Source organism: Stegastes partitus, unplaced genomic scaffold (assembly GCF_000690725.1).
Source record: "Stegastes partitus isolate 25-593 unplaced genomic scaffold, Stegastes_partitus-1.0.2 Scaffold112, whole genome shotgun sequence".
In the NCBI taxonomy this organism is placed as follows: Eukaryota; Metazoa; Chordata; class Actinopteri; family Pomacentridae; genus Stegastes; species Stegastes partitus.
In genome coordinates, this window is record NW_007577843.1 from 107,921 (window position 1) to 120,042 (window position 12,122).

At 39.9% G+C, this 12,122-nt stretch overlaps 1 protein-coding gene across 2 annotated transcripts in view; it reads left to right on the plus strand.

Annotated features, from left to right (window-relative positions):
* Positions 1 to 11,074: 11,074 nt before the first annotated feature.
* met (MET proto-oncogene, receptor tyrosine kinase) overlaps positions 11,075 to 12,122 on the plus strand; it is a 76,414-nt gene continuing 75,366 nt past the window's right edge. For both annotated transcript variants that reach the window (XM_008277977.1, XM_008277978.1), the window contains exon 1: positions 11,075 to 11,403. The gene's annotated coding sequence lies outside the window, so the exon portion shown is untranslated. The remainder of the gene's footprint in view (positions 11,404 to 12,122) is intronic.

Here is a 12,122-nt window from a genome sequence, read left to right on the forward strand (position 1 = left end):
TCCACGGGGAGAACATACAAACTCCACGCAGAAAGATCCTGGGTGTCCTCACCGGGACGTGAACCGCGACCTTATTGCTGCGAGGCAACGGTGCTAACCACCAAATCACTTTGCAGTCTACTTTTTAGAAATAATTGTTAAAATAACATTTGTGGCTATTGAACATATTGTTCTAAAAGCCTTGGCATTAGGGAGATTGATTTTGCACAAAATGTCAAACCTGACTTCAAAGAGTTTTTCCAATCCACCTACAGGAGCATTGGAAAGGTTTTTTAAAAAAACAAACATTTTTTGGCTGATGAGGCCTGACTAATAGTCAGCATTCCAGTTCATCCCAAAGTTGTTGTGTGGTGGTTGTATTCAGGTCACTCAAGTTCTTCTTCACCAAACTGGAAAAAGCCTTTCTGTATGCATGACAGTGTTCTCATGTTCAATCCCCAAACTGCTGCCACAAAGTTGGAAGCCCTGCTGTCTAAAACTTTACTGTATGCAGGCAAAACAGTGCTAAAAAGCCCCACACAGGGGCAGCAGTATACCTTCAATGATTTACTTTACATGCATGTGCTTTAATAATTGACGCACACGTCTTTCCACTCATAGAAAAGGATGGATAGAAATCTTACTTTGTTGTGGCAACAGAAGGTACCAGACCACTAAAGTTCCACTGGTTATGTTAATTGCCAGAATTTTGCAGCGTTGTGTCACAACACTCCAAGTAGTGGGAGGTTTTTAAAAGAAATAAATTACTACTGATGTCTTTATGAGCACGCCGTCTAGGTATTGACTGATTTATCCGCCCACTTGAAGTGAATCATTACAGGTTACACATAAAAACGCTTTCTACAGTGAGAACCACATTACAATGAAGCAAAGTTCTTCTGTTCTCAGCTGTGTAAGAGTCCTGAGGTAAAAGTGCGAGTTAACAGACATGATGCTCTGTCTCCTCTCACCTCCTCAGGTCAGGATGACTAAATTGACGTCAGAGGTGTTCATCAGTGGAAAGACGTAGACCAGGTGACATAAACATTGTGGCTTTTAACCAACTGTGGGATCAGCAGCTGTTTCCCCTCACAGGAGAAACATCAGACAAAGAACTGATGACAGAGTCTTCAATGATCCTGTTGTGATTGGATGCTGTCAAAATATTTCAAATAGAGACATTAACCTTTCCTGGAGATTAAGAGGATAGTTCACCATCTACAGCACTTCAGATCTGTAAGCTTTGTTTAGGTGAAACCTTCTTAAGCCTCGACTGCAAAGAAGCAGGAACGCTGCCTTCCAGGATAATATATGATCATTTTCAGCATTGTTTAGTCATTCACACTGCCTTCATGGGCAGGTTTATAAATTAAGAAATTTTACTGTAATTGCATTTCGATTAATAGTTATTTGAAACAAATATCTTTCCAAAAGAAGAACAAGTCCAAAGCTGTTTCTGTAATAAGGCCAATTCAAGAAAAGCACATTTTTTGTTCAAAGGGATTTGTCCTCTTAACATTAACCTGTTCCTCATCTGGTGCAGAGAAGAAAAAATGTATTGTCTGTTCTGATTTATACTCTAAACTGGAAAGTTTAATCCATGCTATGTTCGGAGTAATATATGTATATACTGTATCATTCAAGCATACTTAAAAAAAAAAGTTCTTGGTCTCACCCAGAAACAAAGGGCCTAACTCTCATTTTGGGGCATAAATGCATACTGTAAAGCTGTCCACAAAAACTTGCTTTGAATCAAAGAAAAAAAATAAGAGGATTGCTCCAAGACATAGGCCCACACAGCACAGGTGGCAGAAGCTGTGACTTTAAACTGTTGAATTCCCCCGACTTGCACCATCTGACTTCTATATTCCCAACTGAATTTCCATTTGCATTGTCACCATTTTGAGATGATGATGATGATGTTGATGTTGATGTTGATGTTGATGTTGATGATGATGATGATGATGATGATGATGATGATGATGATGATGATGATGATGATGATGATGATGATGATGATGATGAAGTTTTCTGGTGAAGCAGTAACCTTGTATAAGATTAAATTTGACAGACAATTGATGGGTGAAAAACTCGGACAAGAATGTGCCTTTTGGAGTGATCAAGTTGCTCAAATTACCAGATGACAAATGATAATACCTGTCAAAACTGTAAGAAACATCTGATGAAATTATACTACAGATGCTAATAAGAGGAGAACTGCCATGGTATAAATGGCAAGGCAAGAAGAAATGGGACAAACTCATATAATGTGGTCTATACCCATCCAATGTTTGATTAGGAACAGCATACTACTACTGGGGCTCTCAGAACAGCTTCAGTTCTTTGTGTCATGACTTTCACAAGAATATTTAAATTAGTTTTTCTTCTCTGTGTTTACATAACTTATCACATCATCATCCCAAAGATCTTTTTTGTCTTCTGAACTCACTGTCAATCAAGTTTAAGACCACTTTTTCTTTATGACATGGCATGTTATCAGGCTGGAAGAAGTCATAGTGCTCAAGGAAACATTCCCTACGCTGATACAACAGCAGCCTGAACTGTTGATACATGGCAGGTTGGGTTCATAGATTCATGCTGCTGATGCCAAATTCTAATCCAACCATCTGCAGCTTCAGCATAAAAGGAGATTAATCAGACCAGGCTTCATTTTTTTAGTCTTCGACTGTCCAGTTCTAGGGAGCATGTGCCCACTGCAGCCTCAGATTTCTGTTCTTGGCCGACAGGAGTGAAACCGGACGCAGTCTTCTGCTGTTGTAGTCCATCTGTCTCAAGGATGGATATGTTGTGTGATCTTTTTCTCCAAACAGTGAGCTCATTCTCCTTTGACATTTCTCATCAACAAGGCATCTCTGTCCACACAACTGCCACTCATTTGTTTTTCACACCATTTTGAGTAAACTCTGGAGACTGTTATGGTGAAAATCCAGCAGATCAGCAACAGTTTTCGAAACACTCAGACCAGCCTGTCTGCCACCAACAATCATACCATCGTCAAAGCCATGAAGATCTCACCTGTGTCTGCAAGATACAGGTGAGGTATATCTATTACTACATGATTAAATGATTGGATGCTTAAATGAATACATTTTCCAGTGATTTGATGTGGACTACACAATATTGTGTTTGTCTGTAGAAGTTTACTTTTGTGCAGCCTGTTGCTGATGGCGCAGAACCACCAGTGGACACAGGCTGATTACATATTTGTCTGCTGTCTGGGAGATCTCTGTCCTTCCTGATATGTTGACAGACATCTGCAGCTGAAACACATTTCTGAGGGTTTTTACAAAGCCAGTTTCTTGGGTCAAATCACATACACAGCCCTCTGTGCTCTCCAGCATGTCCTCTTCTCATGTGCTTTCAACAAACAAACCCTCAGGGAAGCTGCTGCTGTCCTAGTTTGCCCCGACCGCACGCATGACAAGATCTCAGGCTGTTCGACTGCAGGGTGCCGAGTCTGAGTTCTTCCGTCCAGAAGACAGAAATCAATTGACTCTGTAACGGTTGCTTTATCTGACATGGTTTGACTCGCTCACTTCTATAAATTGTATATATTGCACCTGGATGTTTTCACCAACACCGCCTTCTTTTCTGCATGTATGTGATAGCTTCTTGGTTTTCTTTTTTATCCACAGCCTACAGGAGTCATACACTTTTAAGATTAACTTTATTCCCATAAAATGTCCCTGAATAAGTTCGAAACATAATATTTTTCCCTCTAGTCTCTTAAATTTGCTGTGGTTGCTGACAAGTTTACAGAAGCTGCTTTGTAACCAGCCTTGAAATGAAAACAACACTTCACATACACACAAAGGGAAAAACCCACATTTAACATTTTTAGACAATCTGAATCATTTTTGGCCTCACACGCCGTCAGCTGTTGCAGCAGTGAATGCTGAAGCTGATGAAGCGTGCTATGACATCAAGCAAGAAGAAGGCTGGCACAGATCCATCCCCTGTAGGCTCAGTATCCACCACAGCAGCCCTTTGCAGATGTTCCTCCCTCCAGCACACCTGGTTTTCTGTCAGACAGTGACTGCACTCTCTGAAAGGACACATCACTTTGACCACATCTGTGTGCGTAGGGTTTAAGACAACACAACATAATACAATAAACCTCACGGGGTGAATCCGTGACATGTTCACTTGTTGATTCTGCGTCGCTGTGCTGTTTTTGGACTTCACTTCCCAGAGACCACCTGTCAATCAAATACTGATACAACAACTGGTCCTTGGACATTGTCTTGATCAATGTTTGGTTTTAATAATAAAAGTTCATTCATGACATTACATTTCAAAACATGTGGCAAGGGTTCTACAGATAGAAAACAACCAAGACAGAAATGCAGGAAAGAGGTAACTTAGTGAGAAGAATAGAATAAATTAATGAAAAATAACAGGTTGTAACATTAACACAAGAAAACTATGAAAACTGCTGACAGGCTAAAGCACAAAAATGAGTTTGAAGATGCGATTTTTTTCTTCTGAATCCCAAAACACACTGGTGGGTTTGAATGGCATGTTATCTTTAAAAACAAAACAAACAAACAAACAAACAAAAAACACAAGTTGTCTGAACCAGAAACTACAAATACACTGGGAACGTTTCCACAGTCTAATTTTCAGCTTTCTGACTAATCATATGTGACACACCATTCCATCAGAAAATTTAACCAAATCAGAACCTAAGATTGTGATATTTCACCAAAATCACTTTATTCTACATGTCAAATAAACCATTTTCTCTTATTAGATTTTTAAGAAAAAAGCAAGAAAAATACTCCTCTGCACTACAGTTGTAGCCATTACTGACTCACCAGCAACCAACCATCAGGTGATGAAATCTCAGGGACTTTTCAGCTGAATTGTGCTGAACTGCAGGCTGTGTTTACACAGAACAGATAGGAGGCAAGTATGGACAGAAATTAAAAATGTAAATAATAAAATACACAGTATGTAGAGTGATTACTGCTTTCTGAGTATCGGTAAAACCTGTGGGCAAAATGTTGTGCAATATGATTCTAGGTTTCTTCAACTGCACAGAAGACATTTGCGAACTCTTGCTACTTCTAGTCATAGTTGTGCTGTTTCCAAAGAAAAGCACAACATTTTTATTACAGTGAAAAGTGAGACAGCGAAGACCCCTCTTCTCTTGAAGTTCCTTTACAGTCGCCAATTAGTTGATAGCTGGAGTCTTCTGAGGAAATTCTGCTTAAACCTATTAAAAAATATATTACACAAGTCCACCCATGGTGATACAAAGGTATGTAGCCTAATGATAACTTCTGCCTCTTTAAAATATCAAAATGGCTGAATCTTGGAAATATGTTTTAGATGATAAAAACAAAATTGGACAAGCTTACGAAAATGATATTCAAATTTTAGGCCAGGATCAACAAATGCACCAAATTTGTCAATACAGATTTGATGTTTGTGCCAGTGACACTGATATATGGGTTGATCAGCGTGTGCAGATCATAGATCATAGATGTTGAGCTTTACGCAGTGATATAACTGAGAATCATCTGCATAGCTATGAAAAGCAACACAGTGTCTGCAACTGATGAGCTCATGGAATAACACATAGATATGAATTAAGATTGGGCCCAAATCTGAGCCCTGGGGCATTCTACACATTAAGAAAGAACTATCACCCAGTGAAACAAAAAAACTCAGATTTTCTGCTAAACACTCTAATGTTGGCTGATGGCTAACACTGAAAAAAAAAAAGTCAAACTTTGTGTTTTACGTTGAACAAAAACTTTAAAATCCTCTGTGTCAGTTGTACAGGCTGCTGTATTGCTTTGCTCTACAGAACATGACTCTTGTTCTGACAGCTGGCTGATTGTTGTATTGATAACTGACCAAACGTGTTGTGCTCCTCTACACATGTGCTTAAAGTTTACTTGTGTATTTCTGGTTTATTCACAGACTTCAGAGCAAACACAAGCAGGATGCAAGATTACGTAAAGCAACACACCAAATTAACAACATCCTCCATCCTCTCCAAGTTGCAAAGATCTACGGAACACTTTACAAATTGTTACCTTACGTTTTTAGCTGTCAAACAAATATTCCAGCAAATTCTTGTCAGAAAAAAATAGGAAAAGGAGCACAAACATCCATATGTATGTGAAATGCACAAGCAGCATATAGTCCAGCTGCTGTGCTGTGAATTCACTTGCACTTGAGTGTAGTTTATTTTAGTCCCAGCTTCCACAGATAAACAACCAGGACGGGAGAGTTTAAGAGCTCTCGAAGGCTTCCCATAAACTGTTTAACAAGCTGAGACTGACACAGCAGAGGGAGATGGAAATGGAGGAATCCAATACATTACAGCATGTCAAAAGGAATAAGGATCTGGAGGATTTTACAGTAACTGAAGTTAAACTATTTGAGCAGTCTATTTTACAGTTTATAGACCAAACAGATGTGTCATTATAGCAAGTCAAAAACATCATTCGTGATTAGTTTGAGATGCATGTAAAAAAAAATAAATGTCAGTATGTCTTAAAAGCTGCAACTCAACCATATTAAACCAGCTGAGCTTCTTTTGTCGCCATGATGTGGTTGAAATTCAGAAGAAGCTGTTGTGTGCCTGTTTGTGAACTGAGACCATTCCTCCTTTATTATGTTGATCCCACCACTGATGGCCTTTAGTCAGTTCTGATATGAGCTGTGTTGTGACTCCATCCATGATGGGACAGATTGGCAGATATGAACACAACACACAACTTATTGACTGACAGTCCAGCCTGTCTGCTGCATTAACCATTTCCTGTGATGTAGGAGATTGTGATCTTTTGATTTCCTTTTTCATTAGGAGTTCTAGTATCTATGAAACAGGTAATGGAAGATGAGAGCACCAATCTGTCTGTCTGTATATGAAAATCTGCAGCCTGGCCCTCCAGCTTGGTGGTTTGATGAGTGGTGAGGTCGTGCTGTAAGCAAAAGGTGATAAAAAGGTTCAGTTTAGGCAGGAAACAATGTGAGCGTCATGTCAGTAAGACAGACGTTTATAGAAGAATAACAGTGTTAAAGAGTGATACAGCACAATATCTTGGGTTTCTAATAACAATCTACCAGCTGTAAGAAATTGAGGTTCCATTATTTTACAAGCATTTCTAAAAGAAAATCTTATATGCTGTAAACTTACTTTAATGCTGTTATTTTCGGAAAAGCAGACACTATTTCTAAGATTTGTTTGGAAATGCTACCACAATACACACAGTAAGATTTGAACAAAAATTGTGGGGGGTGACTATGAACAACAGTAAGCATTGGTATCTTATTTAACCCCAAGTAACAAACCTGTTTAAATGTTAAAATTTCTGCTTTATGTCACAATTCTTGTCATTTCGTTGCTGCTGATTTTCCTTTGGTGCTGGCTAAAACTTCTTTGGGGAGGAACCAAAATTCCTATATGCAAGAAAACCCCTGCACAAATAGAAGTGTAGCTGTGTGCTGAATAAGACAAAGACAACGATACACTGTATTATGCTGTATATTAGCCCAAAGGGTACATAGATTGTGCTGCAGATTAAGAACCACCAATTTATTTATTTATTTATTTATTTGCACTTGTAATTGTGTGTTACTATACATAATGTGTATTTCTATCTATCTACTGCAAATTACGTGGATAGTCTATAAAAATCAGCAGCAAAAGGAGAATTAACTGTACACTGTATATATGCAAGGATGGAAAAAAGAATATACAAGCATCAGCAGAACTACACATGATCACACAGTAGCAAAAAGTAAGCTACATTCAAAGGAGCTGCAAGACAGGTGAGCTTTAATGAACAGAAACAAGTTTTTGTTTGCTAGAAAAATCCCACCTCTGTTCTCCTACAGACTGCAGAGCCAAGACACTGACTAAGAGTTCCTACAGTACAGTATTGACAGCTGAAAAGCCTCCCCTGACCTCCTGTGTTCATGTAACCTTTTATGAAGCTCAGTACCATCATCTGCCATGAGCTGCAGTGATCCTACTGAAGAAGCCCGTTTATGAAGACACACATGACAGAATGATGGAGGCAGCACACTCCTAATCACCGCTCTGCCTGCGAGCTAAAGAAACTGCACGAGTCCATCTACAGAATGAAGCAGCCAGGACCTCGAATGGGTCAACAGCATCAATCAGAGTTTCCTGTCCTGATCAGCAGTGAACCAGCGTTTGTATTGACCCCGCAGGTGATAAATAACCTCCACTGGACGAAGTTTAGGTGCACAAGAACGGTTAACAGAAACAGTAAAATCAAGACAGAGTGCAGCCCTGCTCTTGCCTGATTATCCCTCACTTTTGTCCGTGAGATTAGTCTCTTCGTTTTCCACTCAGTGGCTTGTCAATTAGCCGGGCTGCAGGCTCCCTTCCAGTCTCAGGGGACTAACAATGCCTGTTTACTATAAGTACCAGCAGATGGCGCCATAATAAGTCAGACTGTCGCACATTGAACTGCTGAAGACTTTAAAGAGTCAGTTTAAGCAATTTGCTAAAAAAAAAAAAAAAAAAGCATTCTCATTGTGTTTTGGTGGACTCTATCAATGCAAACAGCTTTGTTTTCTTCCCATAGTTTGCAGACACATTACATAACCATAAGTGAACAGTTACAACCAATGTATGAGTGAATGATGGCATTGATACAACAGTGATTTTTCTTTGAAGGGATTTAGTCAGATTGTGGAATCTGGCTGCAGGAATTTACTTCCATTAAGGTTGAGTTGATGTTTAGCTGTAAAGTCTGGTTCACTAAAGCTGTGTCATGTCATGTCATGTTCATACCACAAGGTTAGATGCACATTATTGTGTAAAGCAAGAATGAATAACAGTTTAATTCATTTAAAACAATAGCACAAGCCCAAAAACACACCCGTTTTTTCAAACAAAGAAGTCTACATACTCTTGGCTACATAACATATCCGTTATTTTGCAGTAAACTGAGCCTTTAATACAACTTCACACTCTCACACATGAGCAAACAGGCTAACTTTCTCTTTCATTTTTTTTATCTCACTTATAGGGAAAGCCTTAAACCACATGAAGAGAAAACAGAAAATAGAACATAGTTGTCGTGTCGCAGTTGTTGTGGTTGCAGGATGCAGATCATTCCTGCAGCACATGTCATACTTTGAGGTTTCCACATTCTGTATACGAGCATGTGTGAGGTTCACCGCCAGACCAACCTCTTCCATCTTTTCCTTCTCCTTCTCCTTCTTCTTCTTCTTCTTCTTCTGGAGCTGCTTCCCACTAGGACAAGGGCCTGAGCCAAAACAGAGTTCACCACCACAGGAGCCGCACAGACACACCCCTCGGGGTATACATTCAGGCACACACCCTGGGACAGACACACCCCTTGGCAAGTGCGTCAGAAATGCCCTGAGGTATGGCAAAGCACAGTTCCTCCAACAAACAGTGAATACAGTGAGCGAAGAAGCGTGTTGTGAAATGTCTTGCTCATCAGTCTGCTACTGAGACTGAAACCGGTGACCTTTTCTACCTTAGTCTCTCCACGTACAACATCATCCAGTACAACAGCTGTACTTCTGCGCTTAAATTTGATCTTCATTATACTCAAAGTTTGCGAATCCTTCTTACCGGAGTGTCTGCTGGTTGCTTGGTAATTTTACTGGCTCCACAAAGGCATTGTATCATGCCAGGAAACAGTTCACCACATAATCCCCAGCAAAAACATGATTGTCTTCACCATTTGGTTTTTGTGCAGATTAAATAAGCAACATGTTGATCTGTTCATTTTGTCTGAGTACTGATTTAAAAACAATCTGATCCACTTTGCAGCTTCCTCTGTCTTTGTAATGTGGGCTCTAACTGTTTAAACTTTTTTTTTTTTTACAATTTCATTCATCGTAACTCACCATCAGAAGGGAGGATTCCTGCTCCACGGTCCTTAGAGGTGAAATAAAAGCTGATGATGCACACAGTGACAGGGTGAAGACTCTCTGGCATGATGTCAGCGGTAACTATCTCATCCTCTGGGAAATCAACAAGTTAAAGCTTCTTATGATGAATGTAGCAGACACTCTGCAAGCAGCTGGACCCTCTATTGTTAACATTTAGAAAAAGAGGAGCACAGAGGAGACTTTCCCTCTGTAATTATAGTTGGCATGACTGACACACTTAAAGAGTCCAGTTTGAAGTTGAAGATGTCACAGATCCCATCAGATCACTCATCTCCCCACTTGAACACACTCTTCCGCTGTCTGTTTGCCTCATTAAGCCATCACATGTCACTTTGTCTGTCAGAAAGTGAGTGCAAACAGCTACAGTGCTGCTGCTCAGCAGCTCCATACCTATTAATTCTGCATCCACACACTGTTATCAGGCTTTCCAGTCTTCATTCCAAGTGCCCTCCTTTCAGGAAGCGGGACAAAGAAATATTTTGTGCTGCCCGCTGTGATTCATTGCTGACACACACACACTCAACCACGCACACACACACACTCTCACACACACATACTCACAGTTGGTTTAGCCTTTATAACTTAGCTCATTATTTATGGCTGAGTGAGACGTTTTAACATGAAGACCAGTAGTGTGACTCAGAGGGGCGCTGGAGCAGAGTCAGGTGGAAGTTGGAGAAGAAAGGACCTTCCTCCACAAAGAGCTTATTTGACCTTGTCTTTGTTTTTGTTTTATTCAGAACTTTAAAACACTTTTTATTGCCAGACACAGTTAAAATAAAGAGTGCCGTAAACAAGTTTTATTGGTAAATCCTTTCTTTAGACAAAAGAATGCTGGATAAATCCCTCCAAACCTAAGTTACCCCGTTTTCTGTGTTAGGTAATGAGGAATTTTCTGTTCCTTTAGTGTTGGAGCAGAATGGACATCAAACTAATTTAAGTTCTATGAAGTCTCACATATTGTAGTGCAGAAATGAGACACTTCAACAGAGCTTCTCTAAAAATCAGACTCGTTCTTTTTCAGTTGATGATTCTGTGTCACATGACAATCAGCTCATAATGTGCAACTTTCTCAGTTTTTCCAGCTTTGCTGTCTTACCTGAGTGTGTCTGGCCTGATCTCCAGCCTCTGCAGCACCTGGAAGCGTCACAGAGTCCTCGTGGAGAGAAGAAGGCGGGGCTTTACGCGCCACGAGCGGAGCTGAGATGTGAGCAGCAGCGGCTCTCTGCTGGATGCAGTCAGAGCTGAGTTCCACACGTTTCAGTCAGAGTGACACCGAATTGTCTGTAACTATTTGAAAACAGCAAAATCATCTGGACAAATTTTCTTTTTTTGGTGTTTTTTTTTCCAACTAAGAAAAGAAGTGCGCAGTAATCACTTTGGAGTTGATGAGAAAGTCAAGAAGTCCGGCTCCTGAGAGAGAGACCAGTGGAATATGATTTGAATCAACGGAACGTATACGGCACTGTTGTTCACTAACAGGTGAGTTCATCAGCAATTCTTCCACTTTCTTTACTTTCTTCATTTGACTCAAACTGTATTTTCATGCGTAAAAACGCAGTGATGGTGTCTGACCCTAAAACTCCAGAGCCCCTCTTCTTACCCTCCTCCTCTGGATATCACTGCCTATTTTGAAATGTTTTTTCTGGCTCCAAACACCGTTTCAACCAACTTCCCATGTGTGTTTTCTGAGACCTTTAGCCATGAGTCACTTTCCTTTCAAACAGAAAACATTTTCACTGCTCTCCCCTCGCCTTTTGTCCTTTGAAAAAACAAGCATGCGATAAAGTGATTTTTTTTTTTTTTTTGCTGCAGGTGCGCAATAATGTGCCCCTTATTACTCATAATTTTAGACCAAAACAAGTCACTGCTTATCCTCCTCCCCTTAATAAGAGACAATTGGCTTCAGTACTCTATAATAGAATCTTAAATTATGTTTTTGGTTCTTAACAAACCATGCGTTTTGTCCTTATTCTCTGATATCACTGTCTTCCTCCTTCAGCAGTGCCTATAATATTTATAATTTAGTCATTGGCAAGTATTAGTGTTGTCTTTTTTTTGTTGTTTTCTGGCTGCAAGCACCTGTCTGTGTTGATGTCTTAAAAAACACTGCATATGTTGTGGATAAAAACTGAGCTCCCTCCATCAGACTTGCTCTAAAAAAAAACAAACGAGCTGCTAACAGTGAGACATCAGTCATA